General features: G+C 50.4%; 1 protein-coding gene across 1 annotated transcript in view; it reads right to left on the reverse strand.

The window, feature by feature from the left end:
- BNC1 (basonuclin 1) overlaps window positions 1-12,059 on the reverse strand; it is a 36,420-nt gene that overhangs the window by 14,907 nt on the left and 9,454 nt on the right. The window lies entirely within an intron of this gene.

Below are 12,059 nucleotides of genomic sequence, written 5' to 3' on the forward strand. Positions count from 1 at the left end.
TATCACTCAGGGCTTAAAAGACGAGCTATGTGAAGCCACGAAGAGACACAGAGGAACCTTAAATACATACCGCTAAGTGAGAGAGGCAGCCTGAGAAGGCCCCACACTATACGACTCCAACCCCATGAACCTTCTGGAAAAGGGAGAACCTCAGTGCCTGCGCGGAGTTAGGTGAGGGCAGGGGGCTGTGAAGAGGCAGACCACGGAGGATACTTGGGCAGCGAAAACACCCCGTTAACGATGGATACGAGTCATTATACATTTGTCTACACCCAGACGTGTGGTCTACACCCAAGAGTGAGTTCTAGCATAAACTGTGGACTCTGGGTGACAGTGATGTGCCAAAGTGGGTTCATCAATTGTCACAATGTACCCTCTGGTGGGGGACATGGGGAAGGAAGGGGTGTATACGGGAAATCTCTGTATTTTCAATTTTGCTGTGTACCTGAAAGTATTCTAAAAAATAAAGACTTATTTTTTTATTAAATTTTTTAAAAATGTTTATTTATTTTTGAGAGAGAGAGAGAGGGAGAGACAGGGCATGAGCAGGGGAGGGGCAGAGAGAGAGGGAGACACAGAATCCGAAGCAGGCTCCAGGCTCCAGGCTGTCAGCACAGAGCCCGACGCGGGGCTCGAACCCACGAACCCTGAAATCATGACCTGAGCCAAAGTCGGCTGCTCAGCCGGCTGAGCCGCCCAGTTGCCCCCAAATTAAGTCTTTAAAACAAAACCAGCGAACTGACTTGACCGGTTACGACCTCCCTGAGCTGACTCTCACCTGTGACTCTCTCTGGATCACAACGGGCCTGAGCAGAGCACCTGGACCAGAGCCTCTGAGGTGAAGGAGCAGGACCGCTCAGCAGGGAGGGGCGAAGCCCGCAGCGGGGCCATTCCTGGTCCCTCCCAGAAGGCGTCAGGAAACGGAAACCGTGTTTGCTCTTTGTAAAGCCACCAACGTCCTACCAAGAACTCACCGCGATCACAGCGTCCCCTGCGGGCCTTCTCCTCGGGGCTGACCCGCCCGGGCGGTGAACACTGGCCTTGCGGGATGTGCATGTACAAAGCACGTACACACACACCAACAGAACACCGGCCCATGGTGTAAGACTTCCCTGGGGGAGGCACAATTAGGGGAAAAAACCCTAGTCTCCTCGGGTGTACAGGGAGTAATGAAACAAAGATTGAAAAATACTGCTTTACTCCAAAAATTATTTTACCTTTGGGCATAGAGACTCTATAAACAGATGCAAATGGATGGGTTAAATACACAAACACGTATATTCCTATACATGTAATTACCTAGTTATCATGACCGGAGGGATAAAAATGAGCGCCGGTGCAACATCCATTACAGGCCACCCCAGGAACGGGAAAGGCCCCCTTAGTTTTGTTTGTGGCGCCCCTAACAGGCTGTCCGGATTCTCGAACACCCTGTGCCTCCAAGCGCCAGCTGACCAAGGAACCGGCCGTCTGTGTTCTTGACGGCTACCATCATTCTCTAAACGAAGCCCCTGCCCTATTTCCACAGCCCGCCTTCCCATCGGCAGGGCTGTTTCGAAGGAAGTTTCTAAAAGCAGAAAAATTCTTATTTGGGGAACCCGTCCCTCAAGATGCCATTCACTCTTTGCCAGCAAGATGCTGGAACCAGACACAGAAAATTCCCATTCACTTATACGGAAAGTAGGACCCTGCTTCAATCAGAGAAACAAGACGTGCTGGACACACACTTCCTCTCCTTCCTGAAGATTCTGCTGAGAAGGCTCTCACTCAGGCAGAGCCCCGGGAGACCCTGGGGGGCCCCCGCCGCAGCCCCGCACGATGAAACTGCAGACGAAACGTCTCCAGGCAAGTTCACAGCCTGAGATTCGAACTCACTTTTTCTGTGACACCTGACTCAGGGTTTTTCAACTGCAGTGTTACTGACATTTTGAGTCGCATAGTTCTTTGTGGCGGTGGCCGTCCTGTGCGCTGCAGGATGACGCATCCGTCGCCAGGCTCTGCCCGCCTGATGCCACAGAAACGGGTCTCCCTCTTATGGTTGTGAAAACCCCAAATCTCCCCAGACCGCATTTCAGACCCACTGACCTGCCCTGACTATTCCCTTTGAGCAGCTTCTAGTTTAGGGACAGAATCTTAGGCAGTTTTATCTAGAAACCCAATGTATGAATGCTGTTTTATAAGAAATATTCATGTGGCTCTATAGGAGCCTATTTGAATAAGACTAAATAAAGCTCATTATACACCCATGGAGATAAATCTCAGAGAAATTATTTATGAGCTAAAAAAAAAAAAGCTAATTACAGTGCCTAAGAAAACTCCCAAATATTAAAGCCCCGGAGTTTCCCCACCCATATCAGAATTTCACGATGTGGCAAAAATTATAGCACCATTATCTACAGGCAAATTAAAGCTTCTAAAATGAAATCAAACCCGAAAATTCTAATTACAGGACGCGAAGAACTCATGTAAATCAATATGGAAAACTCTTAAAGCCTCCATCCTTTCCTTAGGAATCCGAATACTGTTTCCATTCTTCGGAAGCATAAAGCACATGTTTACAACGTTCTGAACCCATCAAGACATGGTGATTGCTTCTTACGCACTCGTTTTAATCAGACTATTTCCAAATTGTTATTAGGCACGTGGATGTGCCACGAGTCGACCTCGCAAGTTCTGGCGGGCTCCTCTGTACCTGCCACCTGTGGCACAGAAGTCACCCACCCACCCCGCGTGGAAGAGGGGGTGTTGACGGTGTTGGGGTGGAAAGCAGGCACCTGGTTTTTAGGTTCAGTTTGAGGGTCTGTCTGTCCCTCCCTTCCGTCTGCCCCTCCTCTACCTGCAATTTGGGGAGACGCTGCCCCCCCCGGGGCGTCTGGTCAGGAGAGGCCGCCCTGAACCTCCAGCAGCTGGCGGTCCCCACACAGACGCCCGCCGCTGGGCAGACGGCTTCCGACGGGGTCTGCATGACCAGCATGAGGATAACAAGTGTCCGCTTCAAAGCCGATTTCATCTCCAGTCCACACAGACGTCTCCCTCTCACTGAAGATAAGGACTTCGGGGGGGGGGTGGGGGGAGTCTCAGGGCTTGACTGGAAGGAACAAAATGACAGCAAGACTCTCGGGGGCTTCCCGATCCAGGGGGCTGACTGTGGGCGGCCCAGACACAGGATGGAGCCGCGGGCCGGCCGGCCAGCTCTGGAGGCTCAGGGCGCCTGCGCCGCCCCGTCCAGTCGCCACTAGCTCCCACGTGAGCCACTCCAACAGCCAAACGTAAACGTGGCTGTTTGTAGATTAATTACAATTAGACAGAATTAAAAGTTCAATTCCTTGGTGACACTAGCTACATTTTGTCTTCTTTATTTTTAATATTTATTTTTGAGAGTGAGACAGAGAGAGAGACAGAGTGTGAGCAGGGAAGAGGCAGACACAGAATCGGAAGCAGGCTCCAGGCTCCGAGCTGTCGGCACAGAGCCCGACGCGGGGCTCGAACCCACAAACCGTGAGATCACGACCTGAGCCGAAGCCAGAGGTTCACCCAAGGCACCCCGACAGGCACAGTTCAAGCGCTCAGCAGATGCGTGTGGTTTAGCTGCTGTCACACTGGTCAGTGGAGAGACAGAACACACCCGCCATCACGGAACGTTCTACCGGACACTTCTGAGTCCAACCCTGAGACTCAATGTCCTTCCGGCGTCATCCCTTCTGCGGGTGTGTGTGTGTGTGTGTGTGTGTGTGACTTAATAGTTGTTCGCATGTAACCCTTCCTACATCATGGTGAGGAGTGAATTATTCTCAGGAAACTTGCATTCCTGGAAGGTCAGTGACTGTCCCAAAGTCACACAACTGGTGAGCATTCCCAAGCACTTAACTGCACGAAGCCCGTGTGGGGTCTCCTTCTCTCTTCCAGCCTCCCTGGGAGGTAGGTAATGCCCTCCCCACCTTCTGGCTGAGGAATTACCAGACGTTCAGGGTGGCCTCCGATCTGGACGGTGGAGGCAGGGGGCTATCTTGAAATACGAATATTCGGGGCTGACTGCACTTACATTTACGGTTTCATTTAATCCCTAGAGCAACTCGGAGACTCAGGCATTCTCCTCCTGCAGATAAAGACATTCAAGTTTCACACTATAAAGAAACCTCATCATAAATGAATAAATGGTCACTAAACATTAATGAGCCAAGACCTGTTTGTTCTAAACGCTGGGGGTTAAGGTGCTGAACAAGACGGACATGGTCCCTGCCCTCCAGGGGCTCATAATCCAGAGGGGACAGAAAATAAACAAGCAGATGAACAGGACCATTTCATAGTAAGGTGGTGCTATGAAAAAATGAAGCAGGATGCCATGCTAGCAATATTACTGAGCGGCACGGAGGGGGAGGGGTATAGGGAAGTGCCTTTTCAACATTTTTAACATTTATTATTTTTTTAGAGAGAGAGAGAGACAGAGAGCAAGTGACTGAGAGAGCAGGGGTGAGGGGCAGAGGGAAAGAGAATCCCAGGCAGGCTCCACGCCATGAACCTGAGCTCGTGCCCTGAGCTGAAATCAAGAGTCGGACACTCAGCCGACTGAGCCACCCAGGCAACCCAGCTGGTGCCTTTTAGATAAAGTCATCATTGAAGATGTTTGAAGTGGTGACATCTGAACTGAATCCAAGGGACAGCAAGGAGCCAGTGGAGACCTGGAGAGGGAGGAAGTGGTGACATCTGAACTGAATCCAAGGGACAGCAAGGAGCCAGTGGAGACCTGGAGAGGGAGGAAGTGTTTTAGGGCCGAGGGCATGGCAAGTGCAAAGGCCCCGAGGCACAAAAAGAGGCTGAGTGCTCAGGGAACAGAAAAGGAGCCGGAACCTGTGTAGACAGCGGGAGTGAGGTTAATGGTAGGAAATGTGGGTCAGAGAGGTGGTTGAGGACACTGAGCAGAGCTCCTTGAGGGGCAGGCCGAGGAGTCTGGGTTCTGCTCTAAGCTCTTGAAGAAAGTTATGAGAGGAAGCTGACTCACCCACTGAAACCATGAGCTCTGGCCTGCGCTCCTGGCGCCTCGCCGTGAGCCTCGTTTCCCGGGAGGGGGCACAATGTACAGCTGCCCTCAGGTGCCTTAGGTCTCACTAACCGTGAAACCACACAACCTGCAGCTCCGTGCCCCGGCTGGGTGCCCGTCTCTGCCCAGCTCGCAGTTCTGTCCGCCCTGTCCATGCGGACCCGCAGCTAGGAACCGCAGAGACCTACAGTCAGGGCGCCAGATCACGGCAAGGTTCGTGGCTCCTCTGGGCTCCGGTGGTCTGACGCTCCACAGGCAGAGCCACCAAAACCCCCGATTACAGAACCCTCCATCAAAGCTGCCGCACAGCGAATCACTCCAAAAAGAGGCCCGGAGCCAGCAGAAACCCAAACCCGGCACCCGGAGGCCAGCAGGGGGCCCGACGCTCCGTGAGCCCTGCATGGGTGTCATCGAGAGGGCAGTGAACAAATCGGGGACAGTGGCACCGTGCTTCCCAATTACAGACGCCCACCCCGTAGCCTTTCACCTCATCTTCCTTGCTGAGTCTGACCTTCTGAGGGTCTCACGTCCTTTCTGAAAGAATCGTACTTTCTGAGTGTCTGCTGGGGGCCAGGTGCCTAAGTACTGGCCAGCGGCATCCAAGAGGAAGCTGGCAGGTGGAGCTTTACTGAAAACTCCTTTGTAAATGGGAGCCGACTCAGCCCAGAGACCTCTCTGCCATCCTCCTCCTTCCTTCCTGGAATAAGAATGTGATGGTTGGACTTCAGATGCCATTTTGTGACCATGAGGCAACTCTGCAGTCATGCCCTGGGGATGGCTGCACAGGCAGGATGGTGACTGTTATGTAGGAGCCTTTACTAGCAGCCAAAAGTAGTTCCTAATTTACACACGGGCTGTCGGCTGGCGATGGTGAGGCCCATATAAGAATCGTGTGAAAAATGCCTAACTAGTAGAACTCACCAAGGCCAAGTGCAGAGTCTGCAGTCCTCTCGTAAGGGTGAGATTCTAAGGCTGTGCCAGGTGCTGGGTGAGAAGAACCATAAAACCAAAGGACCAAATCTGCTACATCACAAATCGCTTTTCGAGTCCTCAAGCTTTAGAATAAAAACCACTTCACATTTATCCAGGCTGTGTTTTTAAGTGTTGATGCAGACGACCGTTCATGTTTGGGTCGCGGAAGACTCTGGGGAAGATCAAATCATGCCGGTTTGGATCTACAGCCCGGAAACATCTTCTGAGGCAGCCGACCACCCTCAGCTGGCAAGGGGACCTGGTCCCTCTTCACCTGCAGCCAATCTGTCACCCTACTCTCTCTGGCTGCAGGTACAGCCTTTGGGGTTCCGGAAACTGCATCATTCAAGGGTGGGGAGGTCTCTACATATTCTGCACGTCTTACTTCTTCCGTGAGAATTGGCTTTTTTTTTTTTTTTTTTTTTTTTTTTTTTTGGCTCCCTACCTCGTCTTCTCACATTTTTCTCTAATTTCTTTCAGGTTTTTAGTTTCCCACTGTTTTCCTCACACATATGAACGCTCAGAGGCACAGCTAGGATCTGAACACAGTATCATCACTTGCTAGATGGGCAGCAAGGACAACTGGGAGGAAGAGAGGAGAAAGGCCAGGTGGGCTTCTTGTAGGAGGCAGCTGGCGGCACCGGACGGAAGCCCACCTGGGGAGAGACCCGAGGCCAGACGTTCAGGCCGTCTTCCTGCGTGAGCGGCTAACAAGGTGACGTGATTTTACTTAACAAACTACTCTTGTTTCCGGAGGCGGTTTTTAGAGCATCTACTACGTGCCGGGAATTGTAGGGAGCCTCCTGGGGCTACGAAGCGGAGACCCCCGTGTCTGCCCTGGACGCGTGTGTGTGTTCACCGGGGAAGAGAGCATACAGCTCGACTGGTCAGGAACAGCAGAGAGTACTGGGAATGTGTCAAAAGTGCACGGGAGTCATTCAGTATATTCACATCTAGAGTGTCAAAAGATACTAAAGACAAATGAAAAAAAAATCACTGGCTGCCTTTAGGGAAAGCTAGGGAATCAGTTGATTGTTCCAAAAACTGGTGAACAAGGGAAAGATCAAGTATATATCCTTTTAAAAAATTTTTTTTAACATTTATTTTTGAGAGAGAGACAGAGTGTGAGTGGGGGAGGAGCAGAGAGAGAGGGAGACACAGAATCGGAAGCAGCTCCAGGCTCTGAGCTGTCAGCACGGGGCCTGACATGGGGCTCGAACTCATGAACTGTGAGATCATGGCCTGAGCCAAAGTCCTACACTTATCCCACTGAGCCACTCAGTATACATCCTTTTTAAAAGAGTTTTTATTTTGAGAGAGAGCACTTGTGAGCAGAGGAGGGAGGGAGGGAGAGAGAGAGAGAGAGAGAGAGAGAGAGAGAGAGAGAGGGAGGGAGGGAGGGAGAATCCCAAGCAGGCTCTGCTGTCACTGTAGAGCCCGACACAGGACTCGGCCCCACAAATCGTGAGATCATGACCTGAGCTGAAATCAAGAGTCAGACGCCACTTAGGCGCTCCGAGTATATATCTTTTTTTATACTAATTGTACTTCAGGGAAACCAGACCACTGACGATACAGACATCCCCTTTACAGAAGCATCTAGTGAATAAATAAATGAAGAATTAAAACGCCACCATTCCGTAACTCCTCACGGAACGGCTGACAACCGGGTCAGTTGTCTCTGATCGGAAAGCGGGGTTCCATTACGGGTGCGGTAAAAAAGTTCCCGTCCGGGCGCCTGGGGGGCTCAGTCGGTTGAGTGTCCAACTTTGGCTCAGGTCATGATCTCATGGTTCGTGGGACTGAGCTCCACGTCGGGCTCTGCGTTGATAGTGCGGAGCCTGCTTGGGATTCTCTCTCTCCCTCTCTCTCTGCCCCTCCCCTGCTCGCTCTCACTCTCTTTCAAAATAAATAAAAACATTAAAAAAAATAAGAACACGCCAACGGTAAAATAAGGTCTGCCAGACGACGGAGGCCGTGTGAGCACAGACTGGAATGTACTGACCTTAGAGCCTTCCGGTCACTGTTTCAGGGGCCCGAGGAGGCCTCCCCCGCGAGGCGGCAGGTGCGCCCCCTCACTGCGTGCAGGAAATGCCCGGGTCCTAGGCCCGGTCTGTAGGTGAGTGTGAACCCCAGCAGGCCGGGCCGCAGAGCGGGGGCTCCTGTCCCGGGGCCGGCCGATCGCCAGGAGTCTCTCGGTCGACCTGGTGGAGCCCCCGGGGGCCCCTGGGTGACACCCGCTCTTCCCATGAGCACCGTTGAAACGAGGGACGGAGAAAGCAGGGAGGCATGATTCGCGGTGCAAAACCACCACCCACTGCAGGCTGGAGAGAACCCGCTTTCTCAGCAGGGGGGTGAAAAGAACAGGCTCTGGGCCGGCGAAGGGTGGGCTGGAGAAGGGTCTGGCAGGGGCGGGGGCGGCGGGCCGAGCGAGAAGGCACAGATGTCGGGCCAAGTCTACCTGCGAGGCCCGCGCGCTGAGGCCCTCACACCTTCTCTGGTTGCTCCTCTTCAAAGAGGGAAAACGCTTGTTCTTTTGATCTCTATGAATCAAAGTGTAAACGCTGTGCCAAAATCATTTAACAGCTGTGCCCTTTTTTCTGAAAATTATTAGTTCTGAAAACAGAAAATATATAGAGTAGAAAGAGATGCAAATGTTACTTTATGAACCTAACCATTTATTTCTTCATTAAAAAAAAACCCCATAACAACCTAAATGGAAATATGAATGGGTGGACACTTTTTTCCCCCCTTTAGAACCTAGATTTGGGAGGGTTCCAGGGCAATCTTCAGGAACCTTTGATAAAAAACAGAGACGTTATCGGTGTAGGGAACTTCTGAAGGCAACAGAGACAGCTCTGGGGGAAAACACACAAAAACCTACACAGAAAAAGGACATTAACATTTCAGGATAATTTCAACTAAAGCAGCCAGTTATACAAACACCGCAACGTCATGCCCGCCGCCACTGCTGCAGGAAAACAGTGAAACCGAACATTTCTAAGTAAAATTTTGCAGCTACAGAAGGGCTTCACCAGAACTCGATTTTAAGAACTGAGTGTAAAAAAAAAAAAAAGAAAGAAAGAAAAAATCGCCCCTAGATTTTCAAAATGAAGTTTAGGAAAAGAGAACACCAGCAAACGTTTGCTAATGAGCCATCCTTATCAGTGCCTTAAAACCCGGCATGGAGAATCACAAGGCGCTCGAGTTCTCTGTAGAAAAATTTTATCTTCGTAATGAGTAACGCAAGGAACAGACCGAGGGCTACAGACCAGGTCAGGGCTTCTGGAAGCCGGTACGCAGATACAAAATACTTTTGATGTCTGGGTGTATGTACGGAAGGAGGCTTCAAATAAGAGTCTGTGACAGGAGACAAACTAACACAACCACAGGCAAGAAAAAGTGGCCTGAATGAAGCTTCACCTTCACGGAGACCGCGGTTCCCGCCACGCAGGCCGCCGGGACCTGGCCTTTACGAGGCTTTATTTCCCCATCTCGCTCCGCCCTCGCCTCAGCTCTGGGAGGTCATCGGCGCCCAGGCAGACTCGTCCTATGATTTGTTAGGCCGGTTTATAGTGAGGAGCTCAGGCGTGGACGGCACGGCCGTGGCCCCTGTCCCCACAACACGCCAGGTCTGAGAAGGCCCCGGAGCAGAGCGGGGGGGGGGGGGGGGCTGCTCCTTCTTTTCAGCCACTGGTTTGTAAAATTTAAAAATTAAAAATTTTTTTTTTGTTTTTGCTTTTTTTTTTTGGATAAAAATAGGCATGTGTCCATGCGGAGAAAGGGGGCCACACTGGAAACTTCCGGAATTAGGAGAAAGGGCTTCAAAAGAGGACAAGATAACAGAAAATAAAGTCTTCAGGTGGAAAAGGAAAACACACACACACACACACACTGAACTTTCCAGATGTCTCTCCTGCACAGCCCCCGTTATCCTTAACATCGCTCAGATAAGGCATCAAAAAATAAAAGAGGTAAATAAATAAATACAATAAAAAATCTGCAATAGGATATTTGGAGGAGAGTAATTAAAAATATATATATATTGCCTCCGTAAATCTTGGTCTTAGTTATCAAAAAAACAAAAAAAAAAGAAGCTGACTCAGCACTGTGATTTCACCTTACCGCGGATATTTCTAGTTCTCAGACAGGGCTGTTTCCGACGAAAGTTAGTCACTCTAAATGCCATCTGCAGAGGCGAAAATCCACCCGGGGGTAGAGCTCGTCCCTGCAAGTAATTTACCTTGGGGAAGCTTCAGGGCAACTCAAAGTCACTTCACAGCCACACACAAGGGCTAAAACACACTTCCGCCCCTCACCCCTGCATGCAGCAATTTACATTTCCCAACAAACGGAATTTTAAAATGTTTATGTTTACCCCTAGGCATTCATAAATGATAACGGTCTGCTCACAGAACAATTAGGATTTGTTCCCCAGGGAAACCTCCACAACTTTTCTCACCCAGTGGGGTGGAGGGTCCTTTCCAAGCCCAGGATTCTCAGATACAGAACACGGGCCCCCGAGGCTGGCCTAAGGGCCGCACCATACACTTGTAGACAAACAAACAAACAAACAAAAATAACGCTCTCTGCAAACCTAATGGGTCCACAGGAATTATTTCATGCCGGTTAATATTTCTGATGTGAATTATTACCAGAGCAAACATGATCGTTCCCTGTCTGAGCACTTTATCAAGGGCCAAATAACCCCTCCCCAATTGCCACTTTCTGACCGGAGTAGGGGCATCTGGTTAAATCCTCACGAGTCTGAATGGAACAGCATTTCCGGGTACAGATGATTTTCTAAATTAAATTATGCAGATGTCTGAACAGAATTATGAGTTTCCAAAGCACGAACCGCACTTGAGCTCAGAGAAGATTTCACCACCTTTTCGCGGCGTTGAACACCCGAACACGTTCAACCCACGGTCTAGTTCAAATGGTAATACTTTCTTGGTGAAATTAACATTAGCAGACCCATCAGAGGAGAAATCAAATCACGATTCCCACGTTACTCTTTTAGGAATGCCGGAAAGGATGAAGTTATTATCAATATTTGCCATAGCAAAAGCGGTGTCTGTTCACACCCATTTAAAGCAAAAATCAAAATCCTGGCTAATTGTTAATGTTTGAAGTAACTTTTTTTTTGGTGGTTTTTTTTCCCCACGATATCTGAAAATTTTATTTTGACATATTACATTTTAAATGAGATTTTTAACAATATATGTCACCGGATTCGGGAGGGGACACTTTGAGGAGCCTGTGTCTTTATCACTGTTAAGAAGTTTTCACATATAAGCACCTATGTGCAAGCTTAGAGTCTCCGGGACCTTATGAAAGGAGCCCATGAAACGCAACAGCAAATTAAATTGAGAAGCAAAGAATGAAAAGGCACTGCCAGCCAAAAATCTTGGTCACTTTGATGAGAACATATTCAAAAACAAAAATTTGGTTGCTCGATCTGCTGTGTGGGCCCGGCGCGTGTAGGAACACACGTTTTCCCCTGCACACGCACACACTCACACTCACTGACAGGGATTCCCAGGACACCACTGGGGCCTTTTTTTTTTAGGCCCCTTAAGTGTTAACGGCAGAGGCCTGGCTGCGACCAGGCGTCTGGCCCGATTTAAATGCCCCGTCTTCCAGAGAGCCGGGGAGCACGGCCATAAGCCTGGGGGACATAACTGACCTTAGAGTGTCTGACGCTCACCCTCCCGACAGCCCCCAACAACGCACACACACAGTTTTACTCCGACAATTAAGGCTGCTAGTTGGCATTCCATTTAACTGTCAAACGGCGACCGGTGGCAGCCCCACAGCCACAAAGAGATGCCTTAAATGAGAAGAGCATGTTTCTACACCGCATTTGAGAAAGTTTGGCTCCGAGCTATGCACTGATTAACATCAGATCTCCTGCCCTCGCCTCTCCGCAACCTTGTCACATCTGGCTGACAAATCCGGAGGGGCTGGTGTAGAGCCAGGCGGCCGGCGGCGGGGCTGGGGTCTGGCGGGGGCAGGGGACCGGCGCCCCCCCCACGCGTCCCCGCCG

Source organism: Suricata suricatta, chromosome 9 (assembly GCF_006229205.1).
Source record: "Suricata suricatta isolate VVHF042 chromosome 9, meerkat_22Aug2017_6uvM2_HiC, whole genome shotgun sequence".
In the NCBI taxonomy this organism is placed as follows: domain Eukaryota; kingdom Metazoa; phylum Chordata; class Mammalia; order Carnivora; family Herpestidae; genus Suricata; species Suricata suricatta.